The sequence below is a fragment of the Lissotriton helveticus genome, chromosome 5_1 (assembly GCF_964261635.1).
Source record: "Lissotriton helveticus chromosome 5_1, aLisHel1.1, whole genome shotgun sequence".
Classification (NCBI taxonomy): Eukaryota; Metazoa; Chordata; class Amphibia; order Caudata; family Salamandridae; genus Lissotriton; species Lissotriton helveticus.
The window spans coordinates 655,677,132-655,702,723 of NC_136065.1; positions in this window are offsets into that span (position 1 = coordinate 655,677,132).

Here is a 25,592-nt window from a genome sequence, read left to right on the forward strand (position 1 = left end):
ACCCCAGATTAAATGGTGTGTTTGTGCTGACCCCAGTCTTTCCCTGAATTATAAATTGTACAGATAGTGAAAAAACAAAATAACATATTTACATTGTTGAGTACAAGGACAGAGTACACATATAGAAACCAAAAAAGACACATGGAACAACATTCAGAGACTCTTTGTACACATGTTGATGATGTCACTGACAAATAAATGCCGAACATGTGCATATGTGGGTAGGCTTTGTGCTGATTCAACTCTTACTACTGTATCATACTTACAGACTTACAGAGCAGGCCGATGACTCAAGACAAAATGAAGGACAGGCTCTCTGGCGTAGGTACATGGACCGAAACGGTATTATATCTGCAAACATGAAGTTCAAAGAGCCATGTTTCAGGATCAAGCACTTTTTCATATGTACGGTTAGCTTACTTCACCAAAGTTCCTCCAGTCACTCTTGGTGGTGAGCAAGGATGAAGGTACTATTATGTATAGCACCCCCTGGCCAACATGTTGTTATCAACTCTAATGATGAAAATGATAGCAACCTGACAGGATCTTATGCACCATCCATGGCAAGAGACTCACAAGCGGCAAGCGCAACTTCACAGGCAAAAGTAACCTCATCCAATAGGGTGAGAAGCTTGTTTAGGGTCAAGCCGAGTAACAAACATAAAGAAAGGATGTCACTCATATTGACAGCTAAGAGGATACCTCAAACTTTAGGACAGAGGTGTTGGGAGACACATATCACCTCATAATGAAGATGAAGAATGCGTATCTTACACAACTTGCAACCACACTGGCCATTCATGTCATGACGTAATCGATGAAAGGGACCATGTGGCGCGGGTCACTGCAAGGATCCGTTGACCAAAGAATGTAGTGCAACTATGAATGTCACATGCAGGGATACTATGACCCAGGATGTCACTAGTGATGGTGTTAAGGAGTGCTACGGGTATACCTTGCAATTGAAGTTTTGTCTGTGTGGACCGAAGACCATGAAGAGCTTGTGTCAGGGAATGGCGACGCCGACTATGGACTGGAGAATGAGCGGTATGACTACACCAGGATGCTGGACCTATGGCTTCAATATTGGTGAGTGACGATAAGTCTACAAGTCATTTAATAAATGGAGAGCCTACATATTGAAGTCATGCGTCATAATAAAAAAAAGGTCCTTGTTTGTATGTAACTATTCATAATAGTGTAAGCTAAATGCACCTTAACTTTATGTACCCTCTCTGTATGTAGATATGAAACATATTTTTATATTTTGTATATGGGGAGAGGCTAGGGCGGTCGTCCTCAAATCTGCGGAACTGGGTTCGTGTCCTCATGTAACTGGTGCTGTGTAAAGTGCCCTGATACCCAATTCGGGTCAAGTTCGCGCTATATAAAACTATGTAAAAAAAATGTGAACCTTCAGTGTATGATCAGTGAGGTGCCACAAAATGATGGGGCCCCCAGCAGAATGTGATGAGGGGCCCCAGAGTCTCCCATTTCTTAGAGATATTCATTGGCCTATGGGTGAATAGGGGCCCCCTTGAAGGGTTGGGGCCCCTCTACGGCGAAGGGGCTGAAGGGGACTGCGTTATGCCCCTGTGGATGCACTCAAGGGTGCTTCCATTTCATTGGCTGTTTCCAGGTTGATGTGAAGCGAGAAGCTACAGTATCACATGCCCGCCTACTCGGCTGAATTAGTCATTCTTACCCATGTGTCTTTCTTGCTAGAGCTTAACGAACAGTGTGATACTTATTTGTCTCTCATCTCATTGTTAGGATGTTTGGCTGCGTAGTTCTGTGACTTTCTGACTGCGAACACATTTGTGGTTGGTAAATAGATTGTTTACTTTCATTGAATCCCAGGGTCCTCAGGTGGTGAAGGTACTGGAGGGGTCACTGCTGCAGAGATATTTGGTCTATGCCAGTTTTAACCAAGACTGGAGATGCATTTACCTAGCAAACCCTTGATTTTTGCAACATATTAATGCTTTGAGGAAATGCATATTTAATAAACCGTGCACGCTTATGAAATATACACCATGCTTTCCTGGGAGATACTCTTTAGATTACATTAGGCAAATTACATACTGCTTGGATTTTCTCTGGTATCTAGAGAGCCATGTGTGCAAACGTTTATAGAGGTCCCGTTCCCCCGACGTTTTCTCATGCTTGTTGCACAATAGAAAGTTTTATTTTGGAAGAAATACACTCAACCGAAATTTACACTGACTGTATTCCTAAACGTAATCCTATATAGCGGATTTAATCATTATATGATGGACAAGTTCACATTTGACTTCATCCCTGTATCATCTTATTGTCTGCCAAGGGACACCATTTGCAAAGCTTGTTGGCCATCAGTTGCCAGAGAGGGCCTTGGAGGAAACCCATTATTCACAAATGGAAATGTCCATGCATGCTCCAACTAAATCATTACAAATATGAAAATGAGAGTTCAAGTAAAGCAAAATGTCAAATGTGCACAGGTTTTTCGCTGCAAAAATGTCCATTGTTGGCTCTTTGAGAAATTGCATTTCTCAAGGCCAGCATGTAGGCCACGTTTTCGGGACATACAGAAACCACTTGTCCAACAATCGGTCAAGTGTATTCATGCCAGTCATGAGTGGATATTGACTTGAAACCAAGTTAAGATGACCACCTATTTTAACTTCCAAATAAATTGTCCTGTGATAGGTCATAGGGCGGGCGTCAACAACAAGGAGCGTGAACGTATACACCGTAGCTCTGTAATTGTCTGTCTTGTTGATATAGCAATGTGCCATTCAACTCCCTTTTGCATCAACACTGGTCACATAAAAATACAACAAATATTAACAGCTTTTTCCCATATTAAAAGTGACGCACTGGCAGCGCAAGGGGCTTGTAAATAAGCTCCTTAGTTGTTACCCTAAGGTGCTATCTCAAATTCCTAGAGCTCCACTGCTGTGCATTGTGGGATACCAGTTGTGGCATGCCCAGAGGAAGCGCTCAAAAAGGGGCCGCGAAAAGGAGTGCTCAAGAAGGACTCCCACTTTTAACGGTGGAGGAAAAATGGAATTGTCATAGCAGAATGGATGAACTGTACGCAGTTTTTCTTTTGCGCGTGGCAAATAATTAAGATAGATGGGCAGATGAATTAGCTGTCCCGCAAGGTCAAAAGTGGATTGCCTTATTACTCTATTATTTCACTGCTGTGGAGCTATCACCACTAACACCTTTTTCATGATATTTTGTACATCCGCGGCGAAGAAGAAAAAAGAGATACAAATTGATCGTTTGGCGGTCAGATCAGTCTTAGTCATTGCCGGCAGTGCCTGGATTAATGGGATTGAAGGCTGCTGCAGTTTGCGGCAGAGAGACGGGCTGAGAAAGAAGAAAAATTGGTTTGGACCCCTGGGAATGGAACTGATGTAAAATGCACGAAAGCCGGTCGCCTGGGATATTTTGAAGCAGGGTTTGTGGATCATGCTCACAACAAGCGGTATTTGTTTTGCCTCCGCTGGGTGTGGGCGTGTTGGTTTTGTTGGTGGGAGGAGGGATTAAGAGATCCTCTAAGAACATGATTTTAACCTCTTAAAATCAATCAAGAGCTAGAGAGCGCTTCTTTTTCCAGTCAGACAAGGGCTTTCTACAGTTTATCAGGGAAGTTGCATTGCAGGCCCACTTGATGGACTCTATATGGCTCCTTTGAGGAAGGCAATAAACAGAATATATGATGGTTGCAATCCTGTATGCCATGTTATTCAACGACACTCTTTTGGAGCTGAGAGGGCTATAAGTGATCAGAAACAGCAGCACAATGGGTCATACATTGCAAATGTGTCTGCAGATTAATTAATGGATGCCATTTTGTAGATCCCATGCAAAAAGAACAATTGATGAACAGAATGCACAACAATGTCATACATTCACCCCAGTACAGAGATCTGGGCCTAAATCCATTGTTTCTTTTGCTCACCATGTCATTCCAATTTAGCCCCAGCCATATGCAAATCAGTCTTGACCCTGTGCCCAATGAGAACAGTCCAGCCCGAACTGCCTGGCCAGGTCCTCCCTGGACTGGAAACAAGCATCCTAGGACCGGTTTCAGGCTTTCAGCCCTCATCAGCCAGGATAGCTTGACTCCAGTGGCATGGAGAGCACGGGACCCATGTCTGGGCATACACGTCCAACTCGGGGTGACAAAGGCAAAAAGAACAATTGATGGACAGAATGCAGAACAATGTCATACATCCACCCCAGTACAGAGATTTGGGCCGAAATCCATTGTTTTTTTTGCTCACTATGCCATTCCAGTTTGGACCCAGCCATATGTAAATCAGTCTTGACCCTGCGCCCAATGGGAACAGTCCAGCCCGAACTGCCACGCCAGGTCGTCCCTGGACTGGAAACAAGCATCCTAGGACCAGTTTCGGGCTTTCAGCCCTCATCAGCCAGGATAGCTTGACTCTAGTGGCATGGAGAGCACGGGACCCACGTCTGGGCATACCTGTCCCACTCGGGGGGACAAATGCAAAAAGAACATTTTGTAGATCCCAGCCAAAGAGAGAGGCAGCAAAAAGGCACACAGACAGTTAAGCATAAAGACCGTTTTAGAATGCCAAATGTTTGGAACCACCATGGTGGGGAATGTGCGGAAACCAGCCGAACTATGATTCGGGCTATACAGTTTATTACACCAAATTCTAATGAACGGTTGCTATGTGGTGTCTCCTTAACACACTAGTTCTTGAGCATGGGCGTAGGCACAATGCTTTATTAACTGACAGGTGTAGTAATAGGGAGGCATGCTGAGTCTAGAAGACCACCTTGGTACGGGGATGCTGATGCTGTATCAGAGCATTATTTAAGCTATTCATTGTGTCACTCTTTTTTTGCACAAACCAGCAAGGGCTTAAGAAAGAGGCGCAATATGCATTAAAGTACCTTGATAGATTAGAAAAGCTATAGAAGTGTCCTATCCTGCAGTTAAGTGAAAATGGATTCTGAGAGGAGAAAAGACCATGGCATGGCTTATTAATCCATAGGCCTCTGTCTATTATCAATGCAGTGTCAGCCATGAAAATATGCAATTTGTACATTGACTTTTTCGCAGGGTTCCAGGCATGGCATTTACTGACTTCAATTTACAATTTCAAATGTCTTTCGTGCCTCTGAAGGAACTTTCATGTGCTGCTTCAAATTTCAAGATATGACATTCAGGGTAATGTTGATATGTTTAATCTGTGTAATGTAATTGCCTTTCTATACTCCATAGATTAGCAGTTATACGTAGTTTTAAATCAGTACATTGCTAAACAAATGGAAATCCATCAAGTTACTTAGCAAAAATCTCTCTCTCCAACATACTGCAACCTTCCCAATTCCACTTCTGCAAGACAACATCTCTAATCCTTCTAATTAATCCCATGATCATTCAATCAGAGATTATTTCAGCCCCGCATCATTGGTGTTTTGGACGTCACTATCATGAAATTATAGGTTTTGTGAATTTTGCTAGCATTTATTATATTTCAGTGACTTGCTGACTTCTAGGATGACAAAATTCATGGGGCATACCATTGTTCCACTCCAACGGTATCTGTTTTTAGATTTGTTGATGTCAGTTGATTATATCTGTAAAGAAGACCTGTTGCAAAGCTCACTTTCATAGAGGCACATCATCATGTCAAGATTGTTTTATAACAGTTTATGAAGTGGTGGAGAACCATTGATTCCAGTGTTATTCTTACCCATCAGTGGGTGCAGCGAAAGAATATCGATGTAAAAATATCGACTTGAACAAATATCGAGGTAAAAATGTCGTTGGTCAGAAATATCGACAGATAAAACACCGTGGTCAAGAATATCGATTTTAGGTAAGTAATATCGATATTTAAAATATCGGTGTTTAGTATCGTTTGCAAAAATATAGTTGTTAAAAATATCTAATTTTTTAATGTTATGTATTTTAGTATGTATTTTATATGTATGTAATGCATGTTTTTTTGTATAAGAATTATTTGTATTTTTATTATATGAGTTAAAAATGTGAGTAATTATTAAAAAAATTATTTGAATTTTGCGTTTTTAGTTCCGTGGCGATTTGTGAGTTTATAGGGGAATAGGGTGGGAAGTAATTTAATTATATAAAATATATAAATTATTTTTAGTTGCTATTAATATTATTTTATTTGAATTTTGCGTTTTTAGTTCCGTAGCATGTTTATAGCGGAATAGGGTGGGAAGTATTTTAATTATATTAAAGTTATTGAATATTTCTTTATTAATATTTGTTTAATTGAGATGTTATAGTGTTAAATGTGTAAAGTATTTTATTATGAACTTATTAATAGTTTGTAGTTAATTAATTTTAATTAATTATTTGGCAATTAATTATGGTAATTGTGTAATTAGTTTTAGGTGTGTGTTGTCATGTTTATAGGTGTAAATGGTGGGATGGGTGGGAAGTAATATATTTGTAATTGATGAATTAATAATTAGTTGTTTAATTAGAAATTAATTATGGTCATTGTGTAATTAATTGTAGATGTGTGTTGTGGATATTATAGTTTTAAACATGTGTATTTAATAAATGTTTATTAATAATATTTTTTTATTGATTATTAATTATGTTTATTATAGAAATAAATGTAAATACAACTTTTGGCGTTTTTTTAATTGGTGTGGTGTTATAGGGTAGGAAATAAAATAAATGTAAGCTTTAAATCATTTTTTGTTTGTTAATATTCGGTCCTTTTAAATAATTATTCTTTATAAATGTATTTATGATTTTTTTTAGTGTAATATTGTAGCTTTTTGTTACATGTAATGTATATTATAATATGTATTCTTTTCATATGTTAAATATATTCAATTGTATATTTTTCAATATTGTTTTTTTTGTATTTTTTCATGATTTTTTAAAGTTTTTATATTGGTTAAATGTTAGTAGTAATTTTTGTTTCTCTGCTATCCAACACTTTCTCTACAGTTGCACTCACTGGAGTGGGAATAGTAATTTTTACCCCTCCACTATCCATCACTGTCCCTACTATTGCACTCACTGGAGTGGGAATAGTAATTTGTACCCCTGTGCTATCCAATACTTTCCCTACTGTTGCACTCACTGGAGTGGGAATAGTCATTTTTACTCCTCAGCTAACCACACTTTCCCTACTGTTGCACTCACTGGAGTGGGAATAGTAATTGTTACCCCTCCGCTATCCAACACTTCTCTACTGTTGCACTCACCGGAGTGGGAATAGTAATATTTACCCCTCCGCTATCCAAGACTTTCCCTACTGATGCACTCACTGGAGTGGCAATAGTATTTTTTACCCCTCTGCTATCCACACTTTCCCTACTGTTGCACTCACTGGAGTGGGAATAGTAATTTTTACCCCTCCGCTATCCAGCAATTTCTCTACTGTTGCACTCACTGGAGTGGGAATAGTAATTTTTACCCCTCCGCTATCCAACAGTTTCCCTACTGTTGCACTCACTGAAGTGGGAATAGTAAATTTAATTCCTCCACTATCCAAAACATATCCTACTTTTGCACTCACTGGAATGGGAATAGTAATTTTCACCCCTCCGCTATCCAACACTTTCCCTACTGTTGTACTATTCAGAGTTGGAATAGTAATTTTTGCCCCTTCGCTATCCAACAATTTCCCTACTGTTGCACTCACTGGAGTGTGAACAGTAATTTTTACCCCTTCGCTATCAAACACTTTCGCTACTGTTTGTCTTACTGGAGTGGGATTATTCATTTTTACCTCTTCGCTATCCAACACTTTCCCTACTGTTACACTCACTGGAGTTGGAATAGTAAATTTAATTATTTTGACATCCAACATTTTCCCTATTGGTGTATTTATTGAATTGCGAAATGTAAGTTTTAATTTTTTTAAATAATGTAATGTTTTAATTTATTATAGAAAGTTTTTTTTATTTTAAATTATTGATATATATATATGTTTTATTTTTATATAATTTTAAAGTTTAAACATTAAATAAAGATATTGAAATATGTGTATACGTGTAAATTATTATGTTTGTTTATTTGAGAGCGAGAACACTGCGCACCACTGGGGAAGTAAAATTGAACTCGAAAGACCAGCAGGCCACGGGAGTGGCCACGCCCACCAGGGCGGGAGAAATTTAATTTAAAAAGGTGTGTTCTCCCTCTTGCATGCCTGTAACCCCTGATGAAGTGATCAAGTTCACGAAACGCGTTGGGAAGGACATTTTACTCATGCGAGGCACTGACAGCCGCTTGAATATTGTATGCCCTCCAAAGAATAAAATACGGCTGAAACTGAACTTACCTTTGATGGGTGTTTCTTACAGCAGGCAACTCGATGTTGGATGTGAATGCGGCCCCGCCTGAGCCGCGAGGAACGCCCCGCTGCACCTTGTGCAGTTCCGCTTCAGTGTCAAACGGCGCTGAGGCAAGAGGAACAGGTCAGGCCTTGGAGATCTGTAAAGGCATGACAAGTCTCTTCAGTGCGGAGCAACCCACTTGGGCTTATGAACTTTGTTTATTTGAGAGCGAGAACACTGCGCACCACTGGGGAAGTAAAATTGAACTTGAAAGACCAGCAGGCCACGGGAGTGGCCACGCCCACCAGGGCGGGAGAAATGTAATTTAAAAAGGAGTGTTCTCCCTCTTGCATGCCTGTAACCCCTGATGAAGTGATCAAGTTCACGAAACGCATTGGGAAGGACATTTTACTCATGCGAGGCACTGACAGCCGCTTGAATATTGTATGCCCTCCAAAGAATAAAATACGGCTGAAACTGAACTTACCTGTGATGGGTGTTTCTTACAGCAGGCAACTCGATGTTGGATGTGAATGCGGCCCCGCCTGAGCCGCGAGGAACGCCCCGCTGCACCTTGTGCAGTTCCGCTTCAGTGTCAAACGGCGCTGAGGCAAGAGGAACAGGTCAGGTCTTGGAGGTCTGTAAAGGCATGACAAGTCTCTTCAGTGCGTAGCAACCCACTTGGGCTTATGAAGTTTGTTTATTTGAGAGCGAGAACACTGCGCACCACTGGGGAAGTAAAATTGAACTCGAAAGACCAGCAGGCCACGGGAGTGGCCACGCCCACCAGGGCGGGAGAAATGTAATTTAAAAAGGTGTGTTCTCCCTCTTGCATGCCCGTAACCCCTGATGAAGAGATCAAGTTCACGAAACGCGTTGGGAAGGACATTTTACTCATGCGAGGCACTGACAGCCGCTTGAATATTGTATGCCCTCCAAAGAATAAAATACGGCTGAAACTGAACTTACCTGTGATGGGTGTTTCTTACAGCAGGCAACTCGATGTTGGATATATATATATATATATATATATATATATATATATATATATATATATATATATATATATATATAAATATATATATATAAAATGAAGCAAAATGTAAAATTAAACATTTGAAAATGTTCTACAAATATAAAGGAATTTGAAATGTGGGGCTAAAAATTAAGGGGCCGATTAGGATGGCGGAGGGATTGCCCCCGCCGGGCTGGCAGTAGCCACCGCCGGCCCGGCGGGGGCAATCCGTCCGCCATCCTCCCTGAAATGACCCCCGCCACATTAGGATGGCTGGGGGGTCCGCCGCTTTTACGCCGTGGTCGCCTTGCGACTGTGGCGGAAAAGGTCTAATATGGTGGCGGTGTCTATCAGAAACCGCCAGCCATATTAGGATGGGCTTTGGGGAATGCCTTGGAAAGGCATACGGTCTTTGCTTTAGGGGTCCGTTGCAGGCCCCCAGGGTGAAGGGGGGTGGGGGGTACCTATGGTATCCCCCCTGCATTTCAAAGTACAACATGGCATGTTGTGCTTTGAAACGCACAACATGCATTTTTAGCATTGCGGCGAGCGGTGCTTTCAGAACCGCCCGCCGCAATGTTAAAAATGCGGGATGCACCCGCCACTGTGGCGGGTGCATCCTAATTCAGCGCACGGGACCTCTGCCATTATGGCGGATGGTCCCTTCCACGACAGGACATCCTAATCGGCCCCTAAGTTAGTATCCTTAATTTAAGCAAGTGTGCTAAAAACAAATGTAGTATGAATGATATGTGGCCTCAATTGTATTTAGGAAAGTTCTAACCTTCCAACTACAATTACAATTCTAATCTTTAATTATTTGCTTGTGAATTAAATAAAATATCTAATCATTGTGTTTTTGTTTAATGAATATTTGTTTCTGTATTTTTGTGTATTATATATTGGTTCAGATCATTGAAATGCTTAGGCTAGGGTCCTCTGCTTCCAGTAATGACTCAGTGGGGATGACACAATGGGGTTCCCTGGTTTCCAGTATGGTAAATTAGGGGTCCACAGAAGACAAATGGTTAAGAACCACTGATCTAGAGCATGGGTCTCCAACTTCTCTATAACAGGAGCTACTTCTAATCAATCAAAATAGTCCTTAGCTACTAATGACTTTGGGCCAGATGTAGGTCGCCCAATAGCGGCCGGTAACGGCCGAAATTACCGTATTTCGGCCGTTACCGACCGGTATTTGGCATTTGGAATGTAGGTGGCATGATTGTAGGATTCGGTATTTTACCGAATCGGTAACTTAAGGAATCAGTAAATTACCAAATTTTTAACATACCGATTCAGTAAATTACTGAATCCTTAATGTAGGAAGCACTCAAGTGAGTGCTTCTTACATTTAAGGATTCGTTATTTACCATCAACTACAAGTTGGTGGTAAATAACGAAAACCGTTAAAAAAGCAATTTTGTGCTTTTTTAACAGTGCCATGTGGCAGACATACATGCCCTTAGGGCATGTATGTTTGCCACATGTGCACCCGTGCACTATTCAGGGGTGCAACCGGGTGTCAATATGACACCCTGCCACCCTTGTAAGTCTACCCCCTATTACTGATTCGGTATTTACCGAATCGGTAATTCTCATTCATTCCTATGGGCCTCCAGGCCCATAGGAATGAATGGGGAATACCGAATCGGTATATACCGAATTCTACCGATTCTGTAAATTTTACCGAATCATTTGCTACATACCATTTACCGATTCTAAAATACCGAATCGGTAAAATTTGGTATTTTAGAATCGGTAAATGATATTTGCCTACATCTGGCCCCTAGACAATTATTGCAGCAGTGACCACATCAGAGACAATCTCAGCAATACTTTGCAGGATTGCAAGTAGTGAGCACCCTGATGCATGTCACAGTTTGAATGATGCCAGAATATATTTTACAGAACATTGTGTAATACAATATCATGAAGGTAAATACATAGGTAAGTAAAGATTTACTATTTTAATCTCCACATCTATATACCTTGAAGATACAGTTACTCAAGATAAATAGATGTGGAGTTAAGGACATAAATAAAACTAGACTTATCTTTATATATTTACCTTCATGATATTGCGATAGTCTGTCTTCTTGATACAATATTTTTGCTGCACAATATTTAAAAGTTGATATTATAGTAAAACACCTATCACCACAACATATAAGGTGGGGTTACTACTGGCAATGTCAAGACAGCTTTTTTGCATATTAAAATGCCTCCACATATCTAATGACATAACAGTCACTGCAGTAAGTGCCCACTGGCACAAAGGAAATAATAAAAGATATAAATCTCCCCATCTCGATATGAACTGTGATTGAAAGAGCAGTTTACATATGTTTGGATTTCCAATCATTTTGTTTTCAAATACCAGTTTTTCAAAATACATGATTTTTTATCAAATATGCATTTTACATTTTGAGTGGACACACAAAGAAATCTTGCCTTTTTCTTGCAAACTAAACTTCTTCATTGTGTCCTGGCCAGTGGAGACCCTCTGAATTAAGTACTGTGCTGGACAGCAATTCACAGAGCTATTTCAAGTGTACTGGTGACCTACCAGTAGCTCCCAAAGTACCCGTTGGAGATCCCTGGTCTAGAAGGTCCTTGAGTGACAGATACCCAGCAGATCCTCATGCATATTTTTGTTTGTTATGCCAGGACATTCACTTTCGGGTTTCAGTGTCTCTGTGTGTGCTGGTTGCTTGTTTTGCCACTGAATGAAACAGTAATGCCAATTCTGCCAACTGTACAATAACAGGTTATGGTTCCACAGGGTATGCTTGTGAGTTGCAAAGTTCATGTTTCCTGTAACCTATACTGGTATGAAACTAACTCGTGTGGATGACCCTCCATGTGACATGGATTTAGGGCTCCAACTATTTAGTGGTAGTAGTAGAGTACGTATGCATTGATCATCGAGAGGGCTTTTGGAGGGCTATTAGCCCAAACCTTGCAAGAACTCCTTTCATGGAGAACCCTAGACTAGACCAAACAACTGTGTTCCATGAGGTTATGCACTTAGACTACCTCACAAATATTGACTAAAAGGTCAACATTTTCTTTCCTCATTGGATGATTGTTTCTCCAGTCATCTATTGAAATACTCCAATTTCCCCATCCTAGGAGACTTGAACAGTCATTTGGACAACATGGATGACCACCATGCCTGCTCTCTTTTGGACACTATGGGATATATTTGCAAAGAAATGACGCTTTGCGGCACAGTGCTGCAAGCAATTTAGCAACATTGCGCTGTGTCATTTAAAAAATGAAGGGATGCATAGTATTCACAATAATACAGTGCACCCCTGTGTTTTCCCTTGCAAGTGGACTAAAAAAAGCTGCCTTGCGCCAACACAGACAACCTTGTGCCATGGTGCAAGGGTGCCTGTGTTGCAGGGAATACTGTTTATGTGCAGGAAGGGACACCATCCTGCACATAAACAATAATTAAAGGCGATTTGCTCCTTCTATGTGTGCCGCAGAATGCAGCACACATGGCAAGACCAAAATACGAGGAGAAATAAAACAAAATTCTCCTCATTGCGCCACTCTAACACCTGCTTTTCAGTGGCACAGCCTAAGATTTACACATCCTTTTAAATATGGGGCAGCATAAAAAAGCAAAGTGAGCTGTGGTTGAAAGCCCAAAGCAACACCCATTGCACGCCCCTTTCATTCAGATACCTGTGGGAAAGAGTATGATATTTACAAAGTGGCATTAAGCCAGGCAAAGTGGCTTAATGTCGCTTTGTAAATATGGAATATGAGACAATTTGTGGACAAACCTAGACATTCCGCAGGCCCCCTACCTGATCCAATTTTTTTATGGCTGTATCGAAGTCACATACGTTATACGTAACATCTGTTCGGATCATTCAACAGTCTACTTCGGCTGGGCACTGGAGCAAGGCCTGATATGTTGAGGGCGTAAATCGTCATTACCGCATTGTATATGAGATAAAGCCAAATTAGAGGAAATAGTTTAAAAAAGTGGTCCACTGCTACCAGGAAGGACTCATTCTTAAGCACTGGCAGTCAGTGCCTGGTTGGGTAATACATCTGACCAAGTGACACTCATCAAGTCAAAGTCTTGGGGCCTGACAGTTCCCCTAGCCCCCTGGTTTGTTGAGGAGCTTAGATCTATGTAACAGAATTGCAAAAGGCTTGAAAGATCCTGACGTAAGTTTAATTTGGTGGAGGATAAAGAGAGTTAGAAAATGAGCTGCAGTCTTAACATAGGGAAATAAAATAAGACTCAAGCAAAATATTGCCTCGTCTAATAACAAATCTAGAGAGGTTGTTAAAATAACAAATCAGTTTGTTAAACCCTCCTCCCTTGCTCCAACCCTGGAAGCCTCTCCGAAACTCTGCTCACAACTCTCAGATTTTTTCGAGAGTAAGATCTTGGATATTGTAGAGACACTAAAGGTTGTTGGTACCAGCAATTAAGCTGACTCTAATAGGTCTGAGGGCCAGGCTGTACCTGCAGTTAGTGACAGTAATGAGTCCAATCAAACCTGGGGGTCTGCTCTAATTAACGTCAACCCACACTACTGCTCTCTGACAGAGTTTACTACCATCTCAATGGAGGACTCTGAGAAATCTCTCAAAGCTTGTAAGTCTGACTCTTGCGATGACCCGTGCCCCCCTCAGAATTTGCCCACTAAAACTGAGGCCATAAACCCTACCTTGAACTCCCTTCTGAATGACAGGTAATTGTTCCCAGCTCCTTGAAAAATCATTGCACGATAAGTCAGTATTGGCTAATTATATGCAGATTTCTTTGCTGCCAGCATTTTCAAAGATCCTTGAGAAGCTGGTCAATGTCCAACTATCCTCATACCTTGAAGCCAATAAGTTGCTGCATCCGTCGCCATCGGGTTTTTGTCCAGATACAGCACTGAATCTATGCTGGTAGAGATTTCTGATGCTATCGGATTGGCCGTAGACAATGGGAAGAATGTTGCCTTGCTGTTATTGAATTTCTATGGCATATGACACAGAAACCCATCCTATCATAATGCAACCCTTATGCGACATCGGGTTGTGTGGAACCGTGTTGGCTTGACTGAGCTCTTTCTTAACGAGGAAATGTCAGTCTGTATGGATGCCGCCTTTTGTGTCGGACCACAAACCCCTTTCATTTGGGGTTCCCCAGGACTCTGCCTTGAGTCCGACATTGTTTAATGCCAATATGTCCCCTTTGGCAATGCTGGTGGAATGTTTTGAAGTGCAGGTCATCACTTATGCTGACAACATGCAGCTCCTCTTAACTTGGGACAGGAACATCTTGACCGCCCAAAACAGATTTCTGTCAATGTCTGTCAATGGTGTTCCAGTGGATGCACTGGAGTGACTTCCAGTACAACACGAGCAAAACTGAAGGGCTGGTCTTTGGTTCCCCTATGCCCCTCCTTTGGGATTGTGGGGTCTGGCTTACCTCTGCTCCTTCTACCCCGACTCTGGCATCAGTAGCTTGGAATCTTGGAGTGAAGTTTGATAATAATCTGTCTTTCAAACTACAGGCAGAGAGTGTAGTTGGGACTTGCTTTGGCCTCCTTCTGTTCCTGAGGAAAATATTGCTACTGCTCCCAGCTCCGTGTCAGAAAATGTTAGTCAATGCCTTTATAGTATCTCTGTTGGACTATGCCAATGCACTCTACTACTGTCTCCCTCTGTACTAACTTAAGAGACTCCAGCTGGTGCAGAATGCTGCAGCTTGACTCCTGCGTAAGATACCTAAAAACATCTCTATACAAGTACATCTAAAAAAGCGGCATTGGTTGCCTATTCAGCAGAGAGTAAAGTTCAAGGGTCTCGTGTTAGCCCACAGAACGTACTATGGTCTAGGTCAGGGGTCTCCAACCTTTTCTGTAGTGAGAGCTACTTCTGCTCAAGGAAAGTCTTCCTGAGCCACTAGCAAACTTTATAACTGTAAAATAGTGACTACAGTATTACCATCCTAAGCAGGATTATCAGTAGTTACCACCCAAGTATTCCTGGTGCGGTTACCATCAGAAATGCCAGGAAAACATTCATCAATATAAAATGCCTCCACCTGACTTATGAAGTAACATTAAAATCTAGACATGCCCTATGGCACAAAGTATATAAATACAGCAGTAGGTCTCCCCTGCTCAGCTTGAATTATTATTCATCAGTTTCTTAAAGTGCACTTCTTTCTATCAAATACCACTTTCCACTGTGGGCAAACAAACTCAATTTAACAGAAGAAAATCCATTTTTGAAAACAAAAACGCCTTAAAAATATCCGTTTTCAGATTTTAGGAAATGCACAGTCCAAAAACATCAGCTTTTCATTTTCCTCAAGTACTCCCATGTACAAATGCCTCATATGTACAGACTACTTTCAATACCCAGGTATTACAGTCTTGTGCCACAGATGCTCACACAAACAAATGATGGATGGAAGGCTGAATGAATCATACATTCACCCTTAGTCAAGAGATCTGGGTTAAATCCATCGTTCTTTTGCTCACCATCCCAGCCCAGTTTAGATCCAGCCATATGCAAATCAGTCTTGACCCTGTGCCTCATGGGAACAGTCCAGACCGAACTGCCAACCCAGGTCCTCCCTGCACCAGAAACACGCATCCTGGGATCGGATTCAGGATATGTCACCCTTCATCAGCCGGCTACCTTAAATCGAGTGGCACAGTGAGCAAGGGACCCACGTCTGAGCATACCCATCCCACTTAGGGTGAAAAGTGCTAAGCAAACAAATGATGGACGGAATGCTGAATGAATCATACATTCACCCCCAGTCAAGAGACCTGGGTGAAATCCATCATTCTTTTGCTCACCATGCCACCCCAGTTTAGACCCAGCCATATGCAAATCAGTCTTGACCCTGTGCCTTATGGGAACAGTCCAGACCAAACTGCCAAGCCAGGTCCTCCCTGGACCAGAAACAAGCATCCTGGGAATGGTTTCAGGGTATATCACTCTTCATCAGCAAAGCTAGCTTGAATCCAGTGGCACAGTGAGCAAGGGCCCACGTCTGGGCATACCCACCCCACTTAAACTGAAAAGTGCTATGTCAACAAATGATGGACAGAATGCTGAATGAATCATACATTCACCCCAGTCAAGAGATCTGGGTTAAATCCATCGTTCTTTTGCTCACCATGCCACTCCAGTTTAGACCCACCCAAATGCAAATCAACCTTGACCCTGTGCCTCATGGGAACAGTCCAGACCGAACGGCCAAGCCAGGTCCTCCCTGGACCAGAAACAAGCATCCTGGGACAGGTTTCAGGGTATGTCACCCTTCATCAGCCAGGCTAGCTTGAATCCAGTGGCACAGTGAGCAAGGGACCCACGTCTTGGCATACCCATCCCCCTTAGGGTGAAAAGTGCTACACAAACAAATGATGGACGGAATGCTGAATGAGTCATACATTCACCCCAGTCAAGAGATCTTGGGCAAATCCAGTGTTCTTTTGCTCACCATGCCAGCCCATTTTAGACCCAGCCATATGCAAATCAGTCTTGACCTTGTGCCTCATGGGAACAGTCCAGAACGAACAGCGAAGCCAGGTCCTCCCTGGACCAGAAACAAGCATCCTGGGACCGGTTTCAGGGTATGTCACCCTTCCTCAGCCAGGCTAGCTTGAATCCAGTGGCACAGTGAGCAAGGGACCCACGTCTTGGCATACCCATCCCCCTTAGGGTGAAAAGTGCTACACAAACAAATGATGGACAGAATGCTGAATGAATCATACATTCACCCCAGTCAAGAGATCTGGGTTAAATCCATCGTTCTTTTGCTCACCATGCCACTCCAGTTTAGACCCACCCAAATGCAAATCAACCTTGACCCTGTGCCTCATGGGAACAGTCCAGACCGAACGGCCAAGCCAGGTCCTCCCTGGACCAGAAACAAGCATCCTGGGACAGGTTTCAGGGTATGTCACCCTTCATCAGCCAGGCTAGCTTGAATCCAGTGGCACAGTGAGCAAGGGACCCACGTCTTGGCATACCCATCCCCCTTAGGGTGAAAAGTGCTACACAAACAAATGATGGACGGAATGCTGAATGAGTCATACATTCACCCCAGTCAAGAGATCTTGGGCAAATCCAGTGTTCTTTTGCTCACCATGCCAGCCCATTTTAGACCCAGCCATATGCAAATCAGTCTTGACCTTGTGCCTCATGGGAACAGTCCAGAACGAACAGCGAAGCCAGGTCCTCCCTGGACCAGAAACAAGCATCCTGGGACCGGTTTCAGGGTATGTCACCCTTCCTCAGCCAGGCTAGCTTGAATCCAGTGGCACAGTGAGCAAGGGACCCACGTCTTGGCATACCCATCCCCCTTAGGGTGAAAAGTGCTACACAAACAAATGATGGACAGAATGCTGAATGAATCATACATTCACCCCAGTCAAGAGATCTGGGTTAAATCCATCGTTCTTTTGCTCACCATGCCACTCCAGTTTAGACCCACCCAAATGCAAATCAACCTTGACCCTGTGCCTCATGGGAACAGTCCAGACCGAACTGCCAACCCAGGTCCTCCCTGCACCAGAAACATGCATCCTGGGATCGGATTCAGGATATGTCACCCTTCATCAGCCGGCTACCTTAAATCGAGTGGCACAGTGAGCAAGGGACCCACGTCTGAGCATACCCATCCCACTTAGGGTGAAAAGTGCTAAGCAAACAAATGATGGACGGAATGCTGAATGAATCATACATTCACCCCCAGTCAAGAGACCTGGGTGAAATCCATCATTCTTTTGCTCACCATGCCACCCCAGTTTAGACCCAGCCATATGCAAATCAGTCTTGACCCTGTGCCTTATGGGAACAGTCCAGACCAAACTGCCAAGCCAGGTCCTCCCTGGACCAGAAACAAGCATCCTGGGAATGGTTTCAGGGTATATCACTCTTCATCAGCAAAGCTAGCTTGAATCCAGTGGCACAGTGAGCAAGGGCCCACGTCTGGGCATACCCACCCCACTTAAACTGAAAAGTGCTATGTCAACAAATGATGGACAGAATGCTGAATGAATCATACATTCACCCCAGTCAAGAGATCTGGGTTAAATCCATCGTTCTTTTGCTCACCATGCCACTCCAGTTTAGACCCACCCAAATGCAAATCAACCTTGACCCTGTGCCTCATGGGAACAGTCCAGACCGAACGGCCAAGCCAGGTCCTCCCTGGACCAGAAACAAGCATCCTGGGACAGGTTTCAGGGTATGTCACCCTTCATCAGCCAGGCTAGCTTGAATCCAGTGGCACAGTGAGCAAGGGACCCACGTCTTGGCATACCCATCCCCCTTAGGGTGAAAAGTGCTACACAAACAAATGATGGACGGAATGCTGAATGAGTCATACATTCACCCCAGTCAAGAGATCTTGGGCAAATCCAGTGTTCTTTTGCTCACCATGCCAGCCCATTTTAGACCCAGCCATATGCAAATCAGTCTTGACCTTGTGCCTCATGGGAACAGTCCAGAACGAACAGCGAAGCCAGGTCCTCCCTGGACCAGAAACAAGCATCCTGGGACCGGTTTCAGGGTATGTCACCCTTCCTCAGCCAGGCTAGCTTGAATCCAGTGGCACAGTGAGCAAGGGACCCACGTCTTGGCATACCCATCCCCCTTAGGGTGAAAAGTGCTACACAAACAAATGATGGACAGAATGCTGAATGAATCATACATTCACCCCAGTCAAGAGATCTGGGTTAAATCCATCGTTCTTTTGCTCACCATGCCACTCCAGTTTAGACCCACCCAAATGCAAATCAACCTTGACCCTGTGCCTCATGGGAACAGTCCAGACCGAACGGCCAAGCCAGGTCCTCCCTGGACCAGAAACAAGCATCCTGGGACAGGTTTCAGGGTATGTCACCCTTCATCAGCCAGGCTAGCTTGAATCCAGTGGCACAGTGAGCAAGGGACCCACGTCTGCGCATACCCATCCCACTTGGGGTGAAAAGTGCTACACAAACAAATGATGGACGGAGTGCTGAATGAATCATAAATTCACCCCCAGTCAAGAGATCTGGGTTAAATCCATCATTCTTTTGCTCACCATGCACCCACGTTAGACCCAGCCATATGCAAATCAGTCTTGACCCAGTGCCTCATGGGAACAGTCCAGACCGAACTGCCAAGCCAGGTCCTCCCTGGACCAGAAACACGGATGTCTGTATTATGCAAATAATACCCACCATTATACTAGGGCCACAGTTGGGCCAACGCTTGAAACCATAAAGGTCAAGGCAGAGACCATATATCAGTCATAACCATTATTACGCCAGGAATTCGTAAATGTAGGCCAGTCATTCTACCAGTATGTAAATGATGGCTGCCAGTACACCACAACTAGACCAAAAATACCCCAAATAGTCAAGGATGACCATTATTATGCCAGGGATGGGCACAATTATGTCAGAGATGACACTCTTATGATGGGGGCTAGCATAGACATTTGGTGGTCCTTGACACCAGGCGTAGCTTTCAAGAAGCAATAGTGTTTATTAGGGACGCACATAAATGAGAATGAGTCTCTTCATTTTCTCTGGTCTGAATCATGCCCTGTTCTCCTCAGGTCTTGAGCTGGTTATACACCCAACTGACACATTTTCACTCTGACTTCTGCAGTCCCACACTTTGGTGGGTCAGCACTCATTACTGCTCAGGCTACTACTGTTGTACTTCTTTTGTGGTCCACTGGTCACACACATGTTGTGACTGATAAAGCAGGGATACAAGATGGTCAATCTCCTTGTGGCTTAGTTGTATTGAGATTAGTTACAGACTGTCAAGTGGCAGGCCCTATAGGCTGATACTTTGTGTGTTTGAGTGTTTAGTATAAGTTACTGCCATAGGTTTGGTTGGCTGTCACTCTTAGGATCTTGAGATCAGCAGTGCTGCCTTCTTTAACAGGCGCCTACTCTCCGAATTTGATACTGGGCTTCGCTTCATCTTTGAGAGCTACTTTGAAGGTACTGGTGAGCTACCAGTAGCTCCTGAGCTACTCATTCGAGACCCCTGGTCTAGGTCCTAGCTATCTTACTAAGAGACTCTCTCACTATTGTCCAGCTAAAACTCTACATTCTGCTGATGCATTGCTGGCAGTGGGCCTAAGACAAGTGTTTTGTAGTTCACAGGAATCCCCAGGACCTGCGCGTTTTGGATGACCTAAACTGAGGACTTGGTGTCGCAACCACTTCCGGACACCCCCACAGGATATGTCAGCTGTCAGACCAGCTAGCTCTACAGCGCCACTACCACCGCCCTGTATCCTACAGTGGTGTAGGTAGTTTCTGCCAACCACTGAACATGACAACCCTGATTCCTCAGTGATCGTGGAAAACAGTACAGTACTTTTCGCTCAGAGCCTCGTGCTTGATTACTCTCAGAAAATACACAGGATGGCGATTAGGACATTTCAATAAGTATTTATTGGTCCAGCGACAATTTTGTGTAAAACATATGCGCTGTGACAGTTAGGTGAACAGAAGCATACATAGGAGATTGTAAGTACAAATATTGTCAATGGTAGATACATTTCTACGATGGTGCTGACAAGATTAACATAATCAGTTCAGATAAAAACAGTAGCACTTGCATATTCTTAAAATGTCCGCGCCAAGTGTTTTTCCTAAATGTACCTAGCCTAGATATGTATGTGTAGCATGTATATGCATATATGTATCTGTAGCCAAGAATCCCCTAGGGAAGAACCAGTCCCCTCACCTGTTGATTTAGAAGGAAGGACCTGTCTCTGCGTTGAGGATGACACCCCGCAAGGGATGTCAGACCGCTGCGTGTCGAAGAGTCAGCATGCAGGACCCAGTGTCAAAGTGGAAGGAATTCTCCTCTGATTTGTCGGGGGAATAAGGGTCTTTTATACTAGAGTGGTCATTCCAGGGTTTTCTAGAAGCAATATGTTTTTAAAACAACCATAAGTGTTTTGAACCAATCATGAATGTTTTTCTAAACAAATGTGATCATGCACAGCTGGCTGTTGGCCAAGTATGAAAAAAGTGGTAACCCTTATACAGAATAATTATACCATGCCTGAGGACATGTTTATGTGTGTCAGGTACAGGGATTATGACAGAGTACTGATAGCCTGGTGTCGAAGAGACAGGAGCAACCTACTAGGTAAAAAGTCACCTGTTTAGAATTGTTATTGTTGTGTGGAAGGGACAATGTATGTAAAATGGGGTAACATGATAAGACTATCCTGAAGGACAGGACACGAGGTAGATGAGATGGAGAGGCTATTCCTTCTCTGCATTGGCTGCTGTGGGCTGGCGTTCACTCCCCTTGCATCTTTGTGCCACTAAGGAGGTGGGTTCTTTCAAGAGTGATTTAAAGACCTTACTATTTACCTGTGCCTTCTAACTTGTTCCTTTTGAAGTGAGCAGTGGTTGTAGTTACCTGCAGTGACAGGACACTCTATGAGTAGCTGTGTGCTTTACACATGCCATTTATTTTATTTTATTTCCACTTTCTTGAACAGAATGAACAGTTTAAACGTTATGCTGCTTTACCAATAGCATGATTGGTCCACTGTATGAGCCAATATTTGAATAAATCAAATGTTGCAGTTTAACCAGCCTGCTGTTCTGAAAAGTCAATGGACCTTTTGAAGTGTCTAGTCAGAGAGGGTATTACGCAATGGCGTCCAACCCTGCTGCTCTCAGATCTTTCAGTTGCTTTTCTGCTAGTAGAAGAGTACTGCTCCTCTGCTATCCCAAAAAAGACAGAGTCTTGGATTTCAGAGAAATTAAATGGTCATACAAAGAGGTAGCCCTCGTTGATGGAAACTGGAAACGTGGTTGAAGAAATGATGGAGCCGCCACTCCAGTTCATTCTTTGCCTTGCAAGAGAGAATGCCCTGGGACAGTTCATGTAGCCATGCTTCCTCTCCTCTTTTTTTTTTTACCATCCCGGGGGTAGGGTAATTGGGGGGAGCACATGCAGGAGAAAGCAAGAAAACACATGCACTCACATGGAGTGCTTGGAATAAAAGAAAAAGAGTTCCTACAGCTAAGTTGTGAAAGATTACAATTTAACCGATCAGATCAATGTGAAATTGAAATGCTTCTGGGTGGGACTAACACAATAGGGAGGAAAGCTAACGGATCAGAAGCAGGGCAGTTAAATAAAATATGAAGCCATCCAATCTTGACCAAAGGGATGATACAGAGCCCACTCTTTAGCCCTGATTCTGAATTTGTTGGCATAGCAGGTGCTATTTATTGCACCTAATATAAAACGACACAGAGAGGGACTTGATGGAGTGCAAAAATAGTGTCTATTCTCAGTTTTTCTCCAAAAACATGCAGATTTTGGTTAATGCATTTTAGAGCCTGGTATCGAAAATGGCGTACACTTTTCCCCTGTTAAATTCCGGTAGGATTAACCTGCTAAAATTGAATGTAGAGTGAGGTTCTTAAAGAACCCAGTAATTGCTGGTCTTATTAAATACCATCCAAGTCGCAATTCTAACCACTGCACAAACAGGGGTTTTGCGAAGGGGTCGAAAAACCCCAAACAATTCGTAATCAGGGCCTATGTATATTGAAAACAACAAGCTTGGCCAACAGAGAAGCTAACACTGTCTATAGCTGAAACCTATAAAAGAATACATTTATAAGGAAAAATAATGATATCGAAATCATGAAAAATTCAGTTAATTAAAAAAAATACTTGATAAACTCTAGCTCAACCTGTGACAATCAAAACGTTGAATTCGGTGTCCATAAGTGATCAAATCTACACCTACTATGTCTATGTAAGGAGGTATATGATCAATCCAAAACCTAACCAGAGTAAATCGGACCACAGCCAGGCAAAGGAAACTTCATATTTGGGGATTAGATATTCAGTCAATCAATCAATCACTACATTTATAAAGCATGCTACATACCCGTGAGGGTCTCAAGGCGCTGGGGGGGAGGAGGGGCTGCTACTGGTCGAAGAGCCAGGTCTTGAGGAGTCTTCTGAAGGCCAGCAGGTCCTGAGTCTGTCGTAGGCTGGTGGGGAGAGCGTTCCAGGTCTTGGCGGCGAGGTAGGAGAAGGATCTGCCGCCTGCGGTGGTTTTCCGGATACGAGGAACTGTGGCGAGGGCTAGGTTGGCTGAGCAGAGGTTTCGGATGAGGGTGTGGAAGCTGAGATGGTTGTTGAGGTATGTGGGTCTGTAGGGCTTTGTGTGCGTGGATGAGGAGTTTGAAGGTGATCCTCTTGTTGACGGGGAGCCAGTGCAGGCCTCTCAGGTGGGGTGTGATGTGGCTGCGTCGGGGGGCGTCGAGGATCAGTCGTGCCGAGGCGTTCTGGATTCGTTGGAGTTGTCTCAGGAGCTTGGTTGTTGTTCCTGAGTAGAGGGCGTTCCCGTAGTCGAGTCTGCTGGTGATGAGGGCCTGGGTGACCGTTTTTCTGGTGTCGGGAGGGATCCATTTGAAGATCCTGCGGAGCATGCGGAGGGTGTTGAAGCAGGAAGCGGAGATGGCGTTGACTTGCCTAGTCATGGAGAGGGTGGAGTCGAGGATGACCCCCAGGTTGCGTGAGTGGTCTGTGGGTTCCGGGGCTGTGCCTAGCAATGTGGGCCACCAGGAGTCATCCCAGGCTGATGGGGTGAGTCCGAGAATGAGTTCAGCTTCAATCTGCTGTCCTTCATCCAGTCGGCTATGGCCTTCATTCCTCTGTGGAGGTTGGCTTTGGCGGTCTTCGGTGAGGGATATGATCAGCTGGGTGTCGTTGGCGTAGGAGATGATGTTGAGGTTGTGTTTTCGAGCGACGTGGGCGAGCGGTGCCATGTAGATATCGAACAGCGTCGGGCTGAGGGAGGATCCCTGTGGGACACCGCAGATGATCTCTGTGGATTTCGAGCGGAAGGGTGGGAGGCGAACGCTCTGGGTTCTGCCGGAGAGAAAGGATGTGGTCCAGGCCAGGGCCTTCTCTTGAATTCCAGCGTCATGGAGGCGTGCTGATAGGGTGCGGTGGCAGACTGTGTCAAAGGCTGCTGATAGGTCCAGGAGGATGAGGGCGGCTGTTTCTCCTTTGTCCATCAGAATCCTGATGTCGTCAGTGGCGGAGATGAGGGCGATCTCGGTGCTGTGGTTGCTGCGAAAACCGGATTGTAAGGGGTCCAGGATGTTGTTGTCTTTGAGGTAGAAGGTTAGCTGTTTGTTGACAATCTTCTCTGTCACTTTAGCCGGGAACGGGAGCAGGGAGATGGGCCGGAAGTTCTTGAGGTCCTTGGGGTCCGCCTTGGGCTTCTTCAGAAGGGCGTTGATCTCGGCGTGCTTCCAGCTTTCCGGGAAAGTTGCAGTCTCGAAGGAACTGTTGATTGTTTTTCGGAGGTGGGGCGCGATGGTTGTGCTGGCTTTGTTGAAGACGTGGTGAGGGCAGGGGTCAGATGGGGATCCGGAGTGGATAAAGTTCATGATTTTGATGGTGTCTTCGTCGGTGACGTTGGACCAGGCGGTCAGGCGGCTGGTGCGGGTTGTGGTCGCAAGGGTGGTGGACTCGGTGGTGGGTGCAGGGGTGTTGGAGTTAAAGCTGTTGAAGCTGTCGTGGATGTCGGTGATCTTGCGGTGAAAGAAGGCGGCCAGGGAGTCGCACAGGTCTTGTGAAGGTGGGATGTCATTTGTGTTGGAGCTTGGGTTGGAGAGTTCTTTCACGATGCTGAATAGCTCTTTGGTTTTGTGTGCGTTGTTGTCTAAGTGGTCCTTGAAGGCGGTCCTCTTGGCGGTCCTGATGAGTTGGTGGTGTCTGCGGGTGGCGCTCTTGTGGGCTGTGTGGCTGTCTGGTGTTCTGTCGTGGAGCCATTTCTTCTCCAGCTTCCGACAAGTGCGCCTGGAGATCCAGAGGTCTTCGGTGAACCAGGCGGCTTTCTTGTTGGTGTGGTTGGTTGTGGAGGTCTTGAGAGGGGCGAGGGTGTCGACGTATTTGTTGATCCACTGTTTGAGGTTGGTCGCGGCGGTGCCTGGGTCGGTGGGGTCGGCGGGTGGTCTCAGGGTGAGGGTGGTAGTCAGTTGGTCCTTGGTGATCTTGCCCCAGCAGCGGCGTGGCAGTTGTTGGGTGCGGTGGTGTGTGGTGGGTTTCCTGAAGGTGAAGTGGACGCATCTATGGTCGGTCCAATGGGGCTCGGTGGTGTGGTTGAAGGAGACATGGGGGCTGGTGGAGAAGATGAGGTCCAGTGTGTGTCTGGCGGCGTGGGTGGGTGCCGTCACGAGTTGTTTGAGTCCAAGGTTGGCGAGGTTGTCGA